Source organism: Bufo gargarizans, chromosome 6 (assembly GCF_014858855.1).
Source record: "Bufo gargarizans isolate SCDJY-AF-19 chromosome 6, ASM1485885v1, whole genome shotgun sequence".
Lineage (NCBI taxonomy): Eukaryota > Metazoa > Chordata > Amphibia > Anura > Bufonidae > Bufo > Bufo gargarizans.
The window spans coordinates 296,119,991-296,136,220 of record NC_058085.1 but is presented as its reverse complement, the minus strand read 5'-3'; the positions used below and the strand labels follow the sequence as shown (position 1 = coordinate 296,136,220).

Genomic DNA, 16,230 nt, shown 5'->3' with positions numbered 1-16,230 from the left:
TCAAAAGATTTGGATTGCCCAATAAAAGAGTGTTTGCTCACTCATCGGGCAATCGCCGGCAGTATTACACTGCAAGATGATGGCTAACGAGCGCTCATACGAACGATTGCTAACCATCGTCTGCTAAAAAATTGGGTGTTATGCTGACACTGCAGGGAAAATGAATGGTGAGATTTTAATATATGCAAATGAGCCTCTAGGAGCAAGAGGGGTGTTGCCGTTACACCTAGAAGCTCAGCTCTCTCTGCAACTGCTGCTCCCTCTGCACTTTGATTGGCTGGGCCAGACATGATTTTTCTCTGCAATGCGGGCACATATGAACATGGGACCAACACAGATTCCTTCAGCTGCCAAGTGCACATGTAACAGGTCAGCCGGTGTCATAGGGACAAATCTGCTGACAGAGGCCCTTTAACGTTTCCCATATTTGCACTGCAGATCAGCAGATACTGGCTGTCATACTCCAGACTAGTCTGAACTCCTGTTTACTGTCAAGATACGTATACGGGCAACAGTGGATACTTTAAAAACTGTCCAAATCATCTGAATGGGGCTTACAGAAATCCATGTGCTTAAAGGGAACCCATTACCAGGATTTTGTGTATAGAGCTGAGGACATGGGAAGCTAGATGGCCGCTAGCACATCCGCAATACCCAGTCCCCATGGCTCCGTGAACACAGACAAAATAGGGCATCCATCTGTGCTAAAAACACTGATGTCTGAATACACACATTAAAATGAATGGGGACGTGTGCTGTCCATGTAGAACACGTACATGAAACACTGACGTGTAAATTAAGCTTTAGTGGTTGTGGAGCCAAGATATTGACTGGATTGATTACCAACCTCTCAATAGGGCTTGCCAACGGCTATCTATAAATAAAACGCAGGACACAAGTGTGGTCATTTTGGGACCACTTTCAAATATGAAGGCCACAGGGCTAGAGAATGCAGAGAAGGACTCGTTGGCAATGTTTGTCCAAAGTTACCATCTATAAATTTAGTAGACTTTATTGGATTTATTTGTACAGATTGCTTCCATTTCATGTTTCACTGAAGAGCAGCACATTTACGATGCTGTACAGTCAGAAGTTTAGGCAATGAAGAGAGAAACCTTTAAAGGCCACAGTGGACCATCCAGAACAGGGGACACTATGCCCCTTTCTTGTTTTATGTGTAATTTGGAAGAGGTTCTTTATATATTATGTTTCATATACTTTGAAATACTAGTGAGGGGTCAAGCCCTGGTCCATCTATTGGTACCATATTTTACAAGAGGGTCTCTGGTGTGAACAGTCTGCTGGACACCCCAATCTCATATGTGCTGCAGAAAAACCCTATTTGATCTGTTTTTCAGTCCTCAGATTTTTCCAATGCAAATAACTTCTCTGGACACATCCTCCAACATTAACCAAGACATTATGAGCAGGGTACTTTATCTAATACCTGCAAGTCATGCCCCAATAGTCCACAATATCTAGAGCAGGCAACATCTACCCTAGCTTGTGATACCTTACCGTGAACATAATATACTTACTGATGTCAGGATATCATCAATCAAATTATTACGCAATGGTAATATATATGCAAGTATTAGATTTGACCCTTATTATGTACTGAGTAGAAAACTCTGCCTTCTGCAGCAAGTACTAAAAATATGGGTTTGACTGGCATCAGATCTCAAGTCTGCATACTGCCAAGTCACACTGGGAGTCCAAGAAGCTACTTTAGGATCTTGGGTTCTCCTTGGAATTCTCAGAACTGATTCAACCGTCCCTGCAGAACTGACAGTAAACAAGGTTGGCACACAATCGAAAATAGTGGATCCACATTAGCAAAAATGGAGCCTATAGAATAACGATGGTGTTATTCATGCAAGGTCAGGTCTATAGTTAGTGCATGTCACCTAACACTGTATCCATAAAAGGGTTTTCCGAGAATCCGATATTGATGACCTTTTCTCAGGATAGGTCGCCAATATCAGATCCGCAGGGTCCAACACTAATTCGCTGTTTGAGTAGGCCATGGTGCCACAGCCTCCTTGCAACTTACCAAGCACAGCGCCGTCCATTGGATTGTGGCTGTGCTTGATATTGCAGCTCATCCCCATTCACTTGGATGGGACTGAACTGTGCCACACCAGGTGATTGCTGAACATAATGTCACTGGCCTAGGAAGAGGCTGCGGCTCTCACCAGAGCCCTGCAGCCTCCTCAATATCTGAATCTTGTGAGAAAAAAAACTTTAAATAAGTAACAGAGGAGAATTGACAGGAGGCGAAAATCTCTATTCGCAAACTGGAGATATTTAAAGGATTACATGTGTTGCCTGATTAGACATTGGGCCCTGCAACAAGAGGGCATAAAAGTGTTTCCCCCGCTGGCCTTCAAAATAACTCTCAAAGGCCACTTTTGGGTAGTGTACCTCTTGGTGAGAGATTGTTAACTGCGAGACATGCCTCTAACATGCATTTCAAGACATTTTGCTCCGACTTTGAAAGAGCGCACATCATTGGACTGACAGAAGCAGGATTGTCATTTTGACAAACTGCCTGCACACATGGTGAACAGTCTCAAGATGGCCCAGACAGACCACCAGTAGAGAGGACTGTTGGATCCACCAACAAGCACAAGCAGCTCCCAAAGTTTTGTTGTGCCACCATCAAGACACAGGTGGCCTTCATTACTCACCCCCTATCTCTGCCTGGACAAATTTCGTGTCAAGGTATCCATCACCTGTTCTGCCATTGACAGCCAGACACTGTCACCTTCGTTTGCAGTGGTGTCATGAACGAGAAACCTGGATTGCTACAGACTGGAGCCGTATCCTATTTAGCAATGAATCCAGGTTCTGTTTGGGATCCAACGATGGTCTGGTTCTAGTATGGAGGCCTGGTGCTGAGCCCTTCAATACTGCCTTTGTTGTGGAGCGAAACACTGCTCCAACTGCTGGTGTTATGATCTGGGAGATCCCACACCCGGCAACCCCACCAATCTGATATTGATATGGAGGATAGGTCTTCAGAAAGCTGGGATAGCCCTTTTTTGGATAGAAGCTGGAAATGTAAGTGTGTTGTTTATATGTGAGACAACGCTTTTGTAGTAAAGAGCACGGAGATCTTATGTAGTCAATGCCAGTGGCAAGGCTTTCCATTGTGAGCATCATTTTTCCACTATTTCTAGTGGCATATATTGTTTAATGCACCTTCTACTATATACTATACGGTATATAATGGATACGTGAGATCATCAAAAAAAGTGTTCAACCATATGATTCAACCGTATGACAATGTGAGGTTCTCATGTTGAGGTCAACATCACATTTACATAACGTTACATTGCACTGTCCATAAAAGTTAAGAGCTGCCTAGCATCTAATTGAAAACTAGTACTACAGCCTCTGAGTGGAACATTTCCTTGTTCCCATCTGGGCCAAGACTGTTCTGTCTAAGAAGATCCTGGAAAGCAGGATGCTTGTTCAGTCACTGAAAAAAAGGAACCAGTCTGAAAGGAAAAGGTTTGTAATACCGTTTATATTAGTTCTCACATCCACATGACCCTCTGGAAGCACCATGCTGCAACGTTACAAGACTGTAACACACAGGGCAGCACAAAACGTGTCGTGCAGAAGCCTCTGAGCTTTCATATCCTCCTCCATAGTATAAGGACACAGATCCCCATGTGCTTAACTTCATGCCACATTGACAGACTCCGTGTATAAATCAGGGACCAAAGAGGGGAAGATTTAGGAAAGGGAATTTTTCAAGTCAGACCTGCAGGAGTCTGCATTGCCTTAATTTGCACCAAATTTATCAAATGTTGCAGTGTTTGACAAACTTGGTGCATCTGTAGCCCATTCAGGACAGGACGATTTTCCGTCTTTGCATTTTCCTTTTTCACTCTCTATCTTCCCGGAGCCATAACTTTTTTTAACTTTCCATTCACATAGCTGCATAAGGGTCAGAAAACCCCTTTAAGACATTTTCATTAAAGGGGTTTTCCAGTGCTTAGACACTGATGACCTATCCTCAGGATCAGTGGGGGTCCAACACTTGGCACCCCTACCAATCAGCGTTTTTGGGCAACCGGAAGCAGAGGGCGCCATACACTGTGCATGGCTGTGCCAGGGTACTGCAGCTCAGCTCCCATTCAAGAAAACGGGAACAAAGTAGGAGTACGCAAAACGCCGGTAACTACATAGTGGATGCGGCCTTCTGTCCTCCTAGTTTCCAGTACCAGTTGCTGCCTGAAACAGAAAAGTAGCGGAGGTGACGGGTATCAGTCCCCCGCGGATCTGTGATCGATTACCTACCCTGAGGATAGGTCATTGATATCCAAGTCCCTATAAAGGTCTATCTCACAGGATGATCGTTTTGAACAGAGCAATTACACATTTTCCAGTCAGCAGAGAAGGTACCAGGTAATTTCCAGTTGAGAAACTGTGGGATGCCTGACCCGGCTGTGACTCACTATTAGTAAAAAGGAAATAAAGCTACAAATATCACCAGCACCTACCAGTGATATGCACAAAGGTATGTACAGTTTTAATTAAACCCTGCGTACACTGAACCCCAGGCATATACTTCAATAAAAATTATACCGTCTTACAACAAAGGATAGGTCACCAATGTCATATCGGTGGGGGACAGATTCCCAGCACCCCCATCAGGTATGCCCTGTCCTGTGGATAGGCGATAACCAGAATACCCCTTTAAATGTCAAGTTTGATCTGAAAGCGCCACTGATTCCCACAATGAATGGATCAAGCTCTTTGGCCCTTACTCTGTTACTGAAAACCTGACAACATTCTAAGCAATGGTTCACTGATTTTAATGGTACTTTGATTTCAATGTTGTGTAAGATCACAGATTACATTAGCGCTAACAGCTCAGGTATGCCCTATCAGGAGAACATATTTACCCCTTTGTTCCACATATTTGTCACTTAAGGCATTTGCACAAGGCAGTGTATTTTATGCAGATTTACATGTGGTTTTGGCTGCGTTGCCACACCAAATTCACATCAAAATCCACGTGGAATCTGCACTGAAAATCCGCAATTAAAGTTTCTGCACCGTGTACATCTGCTTCGCTGTTACTGTTTTACACTGTGGATCTTCAGAAAATCCAGGCCTGTGCATTTACCCTAAAAGTTGCGTTTTTCTTTCAGAAATTCACTTCCATTACATTAGCGGACACCTGTTGCACGGCTTTCACATAGTCAGCGTTTGATCCGTGATTTCTATCAGCGATTGTGAGCCAAAACCAGGTGCGGGTCAAAAAAAAAAAAAAAAAAAAAAAAAAAAGCATATCTTTCCATTATACTTTGGGGGTCGTTTTCAAAGACCAGCTTTTTATGCTTCTCCTTTGTGCTGGATGAGGATACGCCTAATTTAGCGTGCGCCTTGTCATAAATTAGGTGCATCCTCCTGCTGTGTGCGCCACACGTGATAAACTACTACACTCCCTGAATTAAGTTTATCTGACTACTTTTACACCTAAAACTGGCGTAAATTTAAGTAAATACACCGGGGCCGGTGGTGCTGCCCAGCCCCCCACTCCTAAGTGGTGAGGACAGCCAAGTGGTGCGGAAGATAGGGTCTTGCAACTTTTTCTTTTTACACCAAAAAGTGGCAGAATGCACTTTGTCGATGACCCCATTTATCTCTGTGTAGCCTGTAATCCTGGGTCTTGCTCACAATCACTGATGAAAAATCACTGATCGAACACTGACTGTGTGAAAACAAAAAACGGCTGTGCGACAATAGTTTGTCACAAGGGTGTTAAAACAGTCATAAGTCGTGTGATGACCTTTATAAGTGACCCCCTTATTCTCTGCGAAAGCCTCTAATCCTGGGTGTTGCTCACAATCGCTGATGGAAATCACTGATCAAACACTGACTGTGTGAAAGCAGCCTTAAAGAAACACAACTAGACAGCAAATGCCAGCACAACACGTTAGAAACCTACAGCTCTCCAGTTGGTGTGGAGCAAGACAATCCAGAATAACATGCTGGAACTTGTAGTTCTACAGCAGTTATAAAGCAAGAATTCCAATGGAAAAGTAAAGTTATTCACCTGTATACCCAGTACAAGGATAAGTCAGTCTGTATAGCGGTGATCACAGGAGGATTGCGGTTGTTAGTCGTGAGGAACTTCTCATCCCAGCATTTCCTATGGCCGGAGGTTCCTTCAGGTCTCATTGAGCAGAGGCTTCTCCCTGAACAGGATGCCGTCAAGAACCGTTCTGAGGTTGAACTTTACTAGACAGCAAAGCAAATATGTGGGCTTGGATCCAGTCATAGGAACAGACATCCCTTCCCTCTCCGTGAATCACGCCTCTGGATGACAAATCCAGGCAGATTACAGGTGTGCCCGCTACTTAGTCAGCGCCTGGAATTACCTGAGTGCAAGGTGCAGCTCCCGGTCTGTGGAGACGCACTCTCAGACATACTGCTCATACTTCCGTGGTGAACATGTTATCCTGCACGGATACCGTAAAACACGCTCATTGAGGCATTTGTATTAACATGACGCACGCCATAAACTCTGGGTACAATGGGAAAAGCTTGATGCCATAATAACGCCAATTTCATTAGTCATCAGAAAGGGGCCTGACTAGAGAGAGTGACCAATTTATTGAGACAGAACTGTCATAGTCCAGTAATACTATACGCCGTGTCCTGCAACATTTAAAGGGATGTTCCTATTCATATATGTGACGGCTACTAATTACCTACTAGACCGGCAGACCAGTTACATGTGCGCTTGGAAAGTATTGGGGAGCACAGCGGACACAGTATTGGGCGTGGAAGGATGGGGTGTTGAGAAGGTGAGGAGGAGGATGGAAAAGTAGGAAAGTAAGATGTCTGTTTGTTAAAGGGCTTCTGTCACCCCACTAAAGTCATTTTTTTGGGGGGCTAGTTAAATTCCTTATAGTGCGATATATGAAAATATAATGGTGTTACTTACTTTCCTTCAGCCGTTTCTTATAAAAACAAAGTTTTATAATATGTAAATCAGGTCTCTACCAGCAAGTAGGGCGTCTACTTGCTGGTAGCCGCCGCAAAAAAAACGCCCCCTCGTCGTGTTGATTGACAGGGCCAGCCGCGATCTCCTCCTCCGGCCGGCCCGGTCAGCATTTTAAAAACCGTGCGCCTCTGTTCATTCGGCGCAGGCGCTCTGAGATGAGGAGACTCGCCTCCTCAGAACTCCCTCAGTGCGCCTGCGCCGATGACATCACCGAAAGAGAAGACGTCATCGGCGCAGGCGCACTGAGATGAGGAGACTCGCCTCCTCAGAACTCCCTCAATGCGCCTGCACCGATGACATCACCGAAAGAGAAGACGTTATCGGCGCAGGCGCACTGAGGAAGTTCTGAGAAGACGAGCCTCCTCATCTCAGAGCGCCTGCGCCGAATGAACAGAGGCGCGCGATTTTTAAAATGCTGACAGGGCTGGCCGGAGGAGGAGATCGCGGCTGGCCCTGTCAATCAACACGACGAGGGGGCGGTTTTTTGCGGCGGCTACCAGCAAGTAGACGCCCTACTTGCTGGTAGAGACCTGATTTACATATTATAAAACTTTGTTTTTATAAGAAACGGCTGAAGGAAAGTAAGTGACAACATTATATTTTCATATATCGCACTATAAGGAATTTAACTAGCCCAAAAAATAAAAATGACTTCAGTGGGGTGACAGAAGCCCTTTAAACTCTGCAGAGAAGAGGCGAGGCTGAAAGAAGTCACCATGGCGGTCTGGTCTGACAGGAGAAGAAGAGGAAAGAGAATATCTACATCATAGAAGAGAAGTCACTTGATGTAAGGGGTACATATGTGGCGCTGTATTACCCTGTATGTTCTGTAGCACTGTATGTAATGTTTTCCAAGTATGTCTTTAAAGGGGTTGCACGTTTTTTTTTTTTGTATGAGCGCTGCCTTCTCTGCTCTGTTTACCTGCTCATCACTGCAAATGCTACGGCGAGCAGGTGAACAGAGCAGAGAAAGCAGCTCTTATATGAGCACTGCACTCTCTTCAAATAGCTGATCGTCGGGGGTACCAGAGGACCCCGGCTGATCTGATATTGATGACCTATCCTGAGGATGGGTCATCAGTAGTAGAAAGAGGACAACCCCTTTAACAGTAGGACTGGAGGGAAGGGGGAGGGCATTTCAATATTTGCCTTGGGCAGCAGAAAAGCTAGGTGCACCATCGCTGAGTGAAGGGGCTGAACTCTTGCACCAGGGCCCATGAGCCTTTAGCTACGCCCCCTGTGTTTTACTATATGCAAATGAGCCCCTAGGAGCAACAGGGGCGTTGCCCTTACACCTAGAGGCTCTGCTCTCTCTGCAACTGCTGCGCCCTCTGACGGGACCAGGCGGTGAAAACGTCATCACGCATAGCCCTGTCGATTAAGGCACCACTCACACAACGGAATGTCTGGTCCAAAACCTCACAATGGATCCGCAAAAGAAAACAGATGCAACATGAATATCACAAGGATGTCATCTGTATTTTTTGCGGATCTGCGTTTTGAAGACCGCAAAATACACATGGTTGTTTGAATGCATCCTAAAGTGCAGAGGGCACGGTAGTTACAGAGAGCCTCTTGGTGTAATGGCAACGCCCCCATTGCTCCTAGATACTTATTTGCATATATTAAAACATCCTTTTTCTCAGTAATGCGGACACATATGAACATGAGACCAACACGGATGTCTTCAGCTGACAAGCGCACATGTAACAGGTCAGCCAGCGTCATAGGTACAAATCTGCTGACAGAAGCCCTCTAAGGCCTCTTTCACACGAATGTAAAGGCTCCGTGCCCGTGCTGTGGTCCGCAATGCACAGGAACTGACAGTCGGAAAGCCGCATGCGGATCGCAGACCCATTTACATGAATGGGGTCTGCGATCTGTCCGTTCCGTAAAAAGATATAACAAGTTCTATCTTTTTGCGGAAAGGAAGCACGTACCGGAACACCACAGAAGCACTCCGCAGTGCTTTCATGGGGTTTCGTTCTGTGCTTTTGTTCCGCACCACATCTCCGGATTTGCGGACCCATTCAAGTAAATTGGTCCGCATCCGTGATGCGGAATGCACACGGCTGTTGGTCCCGTGTACTGCAGAACCGCCGTATGCGGCCCGCAGCATGGGCACGTATCCGATACGTTTGTGTGAAAGAGACCTAAGGATGTATATCTGTATATCCACGTCCTGGTGGTTATAATCATATTCCCTGATAAATACGGGCTCTATTTTTAAACGATCCTATGGCAGGTTTAATCGCCTCGAGCCCCCTCACGCCTTCCTACAGAACGGTTGTCACAGCAACACACAACACACTCCACAGACACAACACAAGCCCCAGCCTCCTGACAAACCCAGCTCTGCCGTTCAGCGTACATGAATACAATTTGTAGCACCGTCACCCAAACACACACACACACATGCCTCTTACAGCTGCTCTGCGGGGCAGGCAGCGGCTGTGACAGGGTTAAATGCCACATTACAGCGTCCACTGGAGAGGGAGAAAAAAAAAGACACACAAAGCCTCACGACATCCGCCTTAATCTGCTGTATTTCCTGGCTGGACTGATAACGCCTCTCTGTCTCTCGTGTCACCGTTATTTCTACGTGCCGCCCACCCAAGGACCCTGGCGGATCGCACAGCGTAGGAATGCCAGCGGCACATACCTGAGATCAATACATGCATGTGCTGCACCATGCCACGTCGTCACGGTATCTGCCTCTGTGCATACATGAGCAGGCCAGCGTGACCGGGCATCATGGGTGCCGACGCCAATCAAACAACATCTGCATGGAGCTTGCATGTTCTCCCCGTGCTGGTTACACTTCTCGGCTAATTAGCTTCCTGCCTGATACAGAGCGATCATACAAGTGCCTTCTCTGTACAACGCCACGGAATACGTTGGTGCTATAACACTGCATATATATTTATACACACTATAGGCTGTGTCCTGCAACATTTAAAGGGATGTTCCTATTCATATGAGATGTGTATGTATATATATATATATATATATATATACATACATATATATATACACACACACACACACACACGCATGCAGCTATGTATGCATTCTCTGTACAACGCCACGGAATATGCTGGTGCTATAACAGTGCAAACATTATATACATATACACACACATATGCAGCTATGTATGCATTCTCTGTACAGCGCTGTGGAATATGTTGGGGCTATAACACTGTGTGTATAATTATATACACACACACACACACACTATATGCCATGTCCTGCAATATTTAAAGGGATGTTCCTATTCATATGATGTGTGATTATATATATATATACACACACACATACATACACACACAGCATTCTCTGTACAGCGCTGTGGAATACGTTGGTGCTATAAACAGTACTATATATATATATATATATATATATATATATATATATATATATATACATATACATATACACACACACACACACACACACACACACACACACACATACACAGTATATGCTATGTCCTGCAACATAGGGCTGTTCCTATTCATAATATATATATATATATATATACACACATACCCACACATGCAGCTATGTATATACAGATGGTGTACAGACCTGGTGTGTTCTCCTCCCCGGATCGCTCGTTATCTCCCAGCTCCCTATTGTTCTCCGGGGCAGCAGGCTGGTAAGGATGGGGGAGCTGCCAGGCTAAGACTAGGCACAAGTTTGCAGAGCACCATCGCTCGAGCTCATTGTCTTTCTTTCAGATGACAGTCCCTACCGCTATCCATCTTAAGGGGCGATCTTAACCCCTTTTAAGCATCTCCACCCCCTTTTTTTTTTTTTTTGTATCTCCGCCCTCCCGCGGACACTTTAGGAAAGAGGAAAAAAAAAAATGTGAATCGAGAAAGCGCAGCGCAGCCTACCGCCAGCCGACCTCCAGCTGCAGCAGCAGCAGCCGCGGCCTCGTGACGTCAGCGCCTCCCGTTCTATTTATATCCGCCCGATTGGATTTCATTCATGAAAAACAACGAGCGTTCGAAAGAAAAGCGCGCGCCAGTCAGAGCGCGCGCCCTCGTCCAGTCAGAGCGCGCGCCCTCGTCCAGTCAGAGCGCGCGCCCTCGTCCAGTCAGAGCGCGCGCCCTTGTCTCTGTTCGTTACCTCCCGGGCACCAGAGACAAGCCCCGGTGTACAATAGGGACGCCGAGCCGCGGGCTCCTGTTGTCACTTCATGTGACGTCAATTCCATGACAGCTTGGACGGAGCAGCCGCAGGTCTGTGCAGTCACTCTTTACCTCCCACTGCCCTGAGGAGGTGAGATGACAATAACAATGGTGAAGTTGCGCAGCAGTTACTTCTTCCATCAGAGACGGTTTTTTACCCCCCGCAGGAGTAGAACACGTTTATTAAAACTGGTGCTAAGGAAAACTGGCTTAGTTTCCCCTAGCAACCAATCAGATTGATCCTTTGGCTTTGCAAAGAAGCTCTGAAAAATGTAAGGATCCATCTGATTGGTCGCTATGGGAAACTAAGACTGTTTTCCTTTGCATAAGGCCTCTTGCACACGAACGTTGTGTGTCCGTATACGGCGGGTCCGCAATACATGGGCGCCGGTCTGTGTGCACTCCTCATCACGGATGCAGACCCATTCCCTTGAAAGGGTCTGCAGTCACGGAGATGCGGAACGGAAGCACGGATCGGAACCCCATGGAAGCATTACGGAGTGCGTCCCTGGTGTTTCTGTCCGTGCCTCTGCACTGAGGACGGATAACGGACCCATTCAAGTTGAAATTGCTGTCTTCAATGCACGGAACGGATGCACAATGTTCGTGTGCATGAGGCCTTAGTTTTGATACATCTTCCACATAAAAGCTCGTCCTGTTACCACAAACAAAAACAAAAAGCCGGAGTGGATGTGTGCTTTGCACAGTGCACCCTATCCATGTCAATCTATGGCTGCATATTATCTCCAACGTCCTTACTTTAAGGGTTAATGCAAAAAATACGGATGACGTCCGTGTTGCGTTTCCGTTTTTTTGTAGACATATTGTAACAATGCCTATTCTTGTGTGAAAAACAGACAAGAATAAGATATGTTCTATCTTATTTTACGGGGCTGCGGAAATGAATGGGTCTGCATCCAATCCGCCAAAAATGCGGGTGCGGACCAAAAATACAGTGGTGTTGACCAGTCGTAAAAGTTGCAGTATTACAGCCTTGTGACGAGATTTCCCTCATAAAATTTGAAGAAATTGCTGGAAAACATTAAGGGGTACATCAAATAAGACCCGCGTTTTAGAAAATGACCCCCTAATGATTTCTGCACACGACTGTATAGGTTTTGTGACTGGCAAATTGCATATCTGCAAAATACGGATGAGGTCCGTGTGCATCCCGCAATTTTCGTGGGACACACCTTAAAAAAGCCTGTTGTCCGCAAAACGTACAAGAATATGGTAGGTTGTATGATTTTCAGCCCAGCCGCATGGATCAGACACGGACCAACAATACCACTGTGTGCATGAGGCCCTACGCAAACGACCGGGCAAAAAAAATAAAAAATTAATTCAGAGCTCTTAATACAAAATTGTATCATTTGACGACAAATATCTTAAATATTACAAATACCAATATGACGCCCCTCCTCATACAACATATAAAAAAATATAATGTACATAAAAAAAAAAAACTTTGCAGACCCAGACAGAGTTCTGGTCTTCAAGCCACATCATGGCTGCTGTCCGTCTATGCTTAATTTACACCGCCGTGTCCGTATTTCCACCCAGAAGGTAGAGGGGGACAATGTCCTGAGCAATGCTGACCAGAAAAGGACGTGTTGTATAACTGGCGGAACAGCCACATGCATCCTCAAAAAACACTGCTGTGTGCAGGGCTCCATGGACAGGAATGCCTTAGGGCTCATGCACATGACCGCATGTTTGGTCTGCATCCCAGTAGTTATCATAGACCCCTCTATAGTGCGCCCAATAGTTATTATAGGCCCTATTATAGTGCCCCCAATAGTTATTACAGGCCCCTCTATAGTGCCTCCAATAGTTATTACAGGCCCCTGTATAGTGCCCCCAATAGTTATTGCAGGCCCCTGTATAGTGCCCCCAATAGTTATTGCAGGCCCCTTTAAAGTGCCCCCAATAGTTATTACATGTCCCTCTATAGTGCCCAGTAGTTAATTTAAGCCCCTCTATAGTACTACAGTAGCTATCATAGGTCCCTCTATAGTGTCCCAGTAAATATTACCCACTCTATACTGTTCCAGTAGTTAATATAAGCCCCTCTATAGTACCCCCATTAGCTATCATAGCTATCTATAGTGCCCCAGTAAATATTCCCCCCTCTATAGTGCCCCAGTAAATACTACCCCCTTTATAGTGCCCCAGTAGTTTATGTACAGTAAGTCCCTCTATAGTACCCCTAGTAGCTATCATGGGCCCCTCTATAGTGCCCAGTAGTTTTTTTTAGCTGGAAAATGGCAGCCGGATGCCATTTATAGTCAATGGGGTTCGGTGGTGAACAACAGTATCCAGCTGGGATGGATTCAGTCTTTATTATAGGCTCTATAGGAAACTCATAGCCCCTCTAAAGTGTCCTCAGTAGTTATCATAAGCCCCTCTATAGTGCCCTGGTACTTAATATACTATTCTATAGTGCCCCCAGTAATCATAGTGCCCCAGTACTTAATATAGTCCCCTCTATAGTGCCCTCAGTAGTTATCATAGGACCCTCCATAGTGTCCCTAGTAGTTATCATAGGCCCCTCTATAGTGTCCCTAGTAGTTATCATAGGCCCCTCTATAGTGCCCCCAGTTGTTATCATAGGACCCTCCATAGTGCCCTCAGTAGTTATCATAGGCCCCTCTATAGTGTCCCTAGTAGTTATAGGCCCCTCTATAATGTCTAGTGCTTAATGTAGGCCCTTTATAGTGCCCCAGTAGTTATCATGGGTCCCTCTATAGTGCCCCCAATAGGTATGATAAGCCCCTCTATAGTGCCCCAGTAGTTGATATAGACCCCTCTTTAGTGCTCACATATATTTTATAGCACCTCTGTGGTGCCCCAGTGACTACAGTGTCTCCATAAGTGACAGAAGAAAATTCTCACCCGAGTCCAGCTCCTTGCTGCAATCTGCCAAGCAGGCTACCGGTCTCTTCTGGCCTGCAGCCCGAGTTCCAACTTCCCCACGTCACAGCGCAGACATCCCACAGCCTGCGTCTTGGCGCAGTGACGTCACAACTGCCTAAGACTCAGCACAGGCAGTCGACGATGATGTCATCACTTCACGACTGCCTGCACTGCCTCATAGGCTTCATGTCCAACAACCTGTGGCCTCTGATAGTCAACAGCAGGGCCACACTATTCAGCTGTATCACTGACTTGAGGCAACTACTTTCCGGTATCGGCCCATACGGCGTTTGCCAGCTGGGCAGTTAGAATGGAATATACAATGATAATAAAAAAAAGTGATAACGAGACATTCTGGCTTGAACAGCGCAGGAAATCAAAGAGAACCTACAGTAGTTAAAAATGCTCATGTAAAGTTCATTTGCTGAAGAGAAGCTGAGACACAGGAAGGACTGAATGTCAACCCGAGCAATTCTCAGAATCTTTCAGACAGAACATTTGTAGGTGTGCTTTGGCGAGTCTATCACATGAAAACAATTTTTAATGACTTTTTTTTGTATTCATTTTATTTAACTATTTAATGTAGTCATTAAAAAAATGTAATCACAGGCCTACATCTGAAGATCTGAAATAAGGCTGTGCAATTTCAGGGACCAAAACACACATAAAATGAGGTGCAGTTGTGCTTGCACACAAACATTGAAGATCACATATATAGGTACAAGTATACTGTATATACATACACACAGATGTACCCAAAACATACACATGCTTACACAAACATACTGCAAGTTTAGGGTCACACGTAAACAAGACCTGTGACCGAACAGAAGGCTGATCTATCTGCCTTTGAGAAAAGCGCATTTTTGGTGGTGGAAGCCGCACCAAACATATGCCTAGCTATTTTAGCCTTTCCCCATTGACTTCAATGGGGAACATAGCTAAAAATGTCTTTAATAAAAAAACTAAGCACAAGGAAGGAACATCAGGAACAATGTTAGGAAATATTTTACGCTGAAAGAGTAGTTGAGGCTTGGAACAAAAATCTACAGTAAGTGAATTTAACCTCTTCGTGACGGCCAATACTCATTTTAATGGCAGTCACTAAAAGGCCTTAAGCTAGGCCAGCAGACAACAGGAGCTTGGCTCTTCTTTGACAGCCAAGCTCCTGCTCTAACAGCATGGAAAGGCAGAAGCACCAATCTGGACCGTTTAACACCTTAGATGCTGCGGTCAATAGCGACCGCCATGTCTAAGTGGTTTAGAGGGAGGGAGCTCCCTCTCTCAGGCATCGGCACCAGCCACAAATGAGATTGCGGGGTACCGATGTCTTAGTATGGCAGCTGGGAGCCTAAGGGCTCATGCAAAGTTACTCCATTACTCCATGTGCATTCCGTTTCCATTCCGCAAAATGATAGAACATGTTCTATTATTCTCCGCATTACGGACAAGGATAGTACAGTTCTATTAGGGGCCAGCTGTTCCGTTCAGCAAAATACCGTAAGGCCTCTTTCACACGGGCGTCGCGTGTGAGGGCCGGACAAGATGCGGGTGCGTTGTGGGAAAATGCACGATTTTTCCACGCGAGTGCAAAGCGTTTTAATGCGCTTTGCATGCGCGCGAGAAAAATCGGTATGTTTGGTACCCAGACCCAAACCCGGACTTCTTCACAGAAGTTCAGGTTTTGGTTAGATGTTGTGTAGATTTTATTATTTTCCCTTATAACATGGTTATAAGGGAAAATAATAGCATTTTTAATACAGAATGCTAAGTAAATTAGGGATGGAGGGGTTAAAAAATAATCACCATGGTGATGGACCATGTGATGAGTGCAGTGACGTCACCAAAGGTCCTTTTCCTCCCAGGTCCTCAAAGAAGATGATAGAAGACAAGCTGGGCTGTGCGAATAAGTGGATTAAGGTGAGTTAAAAATTTTTAACCCCTCCAGCGCTATTGTACTATGCATTCTGTATTCAGAATGCTATTATTTTCCCTTATAACCATGTTATAAGGAAAAATAATAATGATCGGGTCCCCATCCCGATCGTCACCTAGCAACCTTGCGTTAAAATCGCACTGCATCCGCAC

At 45.4% G+C, this 16,230-nt stretch overlaps 1 protein-coding gene across 3 annotated transcripts in view; it reads right to left on the bottom strand.

The window, feature by feature from the left end:
• RHOBTB1 (Rho related BTB domain containing 1) overlaps window positions 1-16,230 on the bottom strand; it is a 113,191-nt gene that overhangs the window by 32,400 nt on the left and 64,561 nt on the right. Inside the window, exon 1 of one of the 3 annotated variants that reach the window (XM_044296580.1) lies at window positions 10,619-11,142. The exons of 1 other annotated variant lie outside the window; for it this stretch is intronic. The gene's annotated coding sequence lies outside the window, so the exon portion shown is untranslated. Of the gene's footprint in view, window positions 1-6,076; window positions 6,246-10,618; window positions 11,143-16,230 lie in introns of those variants that run through there. One more of the 3 variants, XM_044296581.1, reaches the window with a different exon arrangement.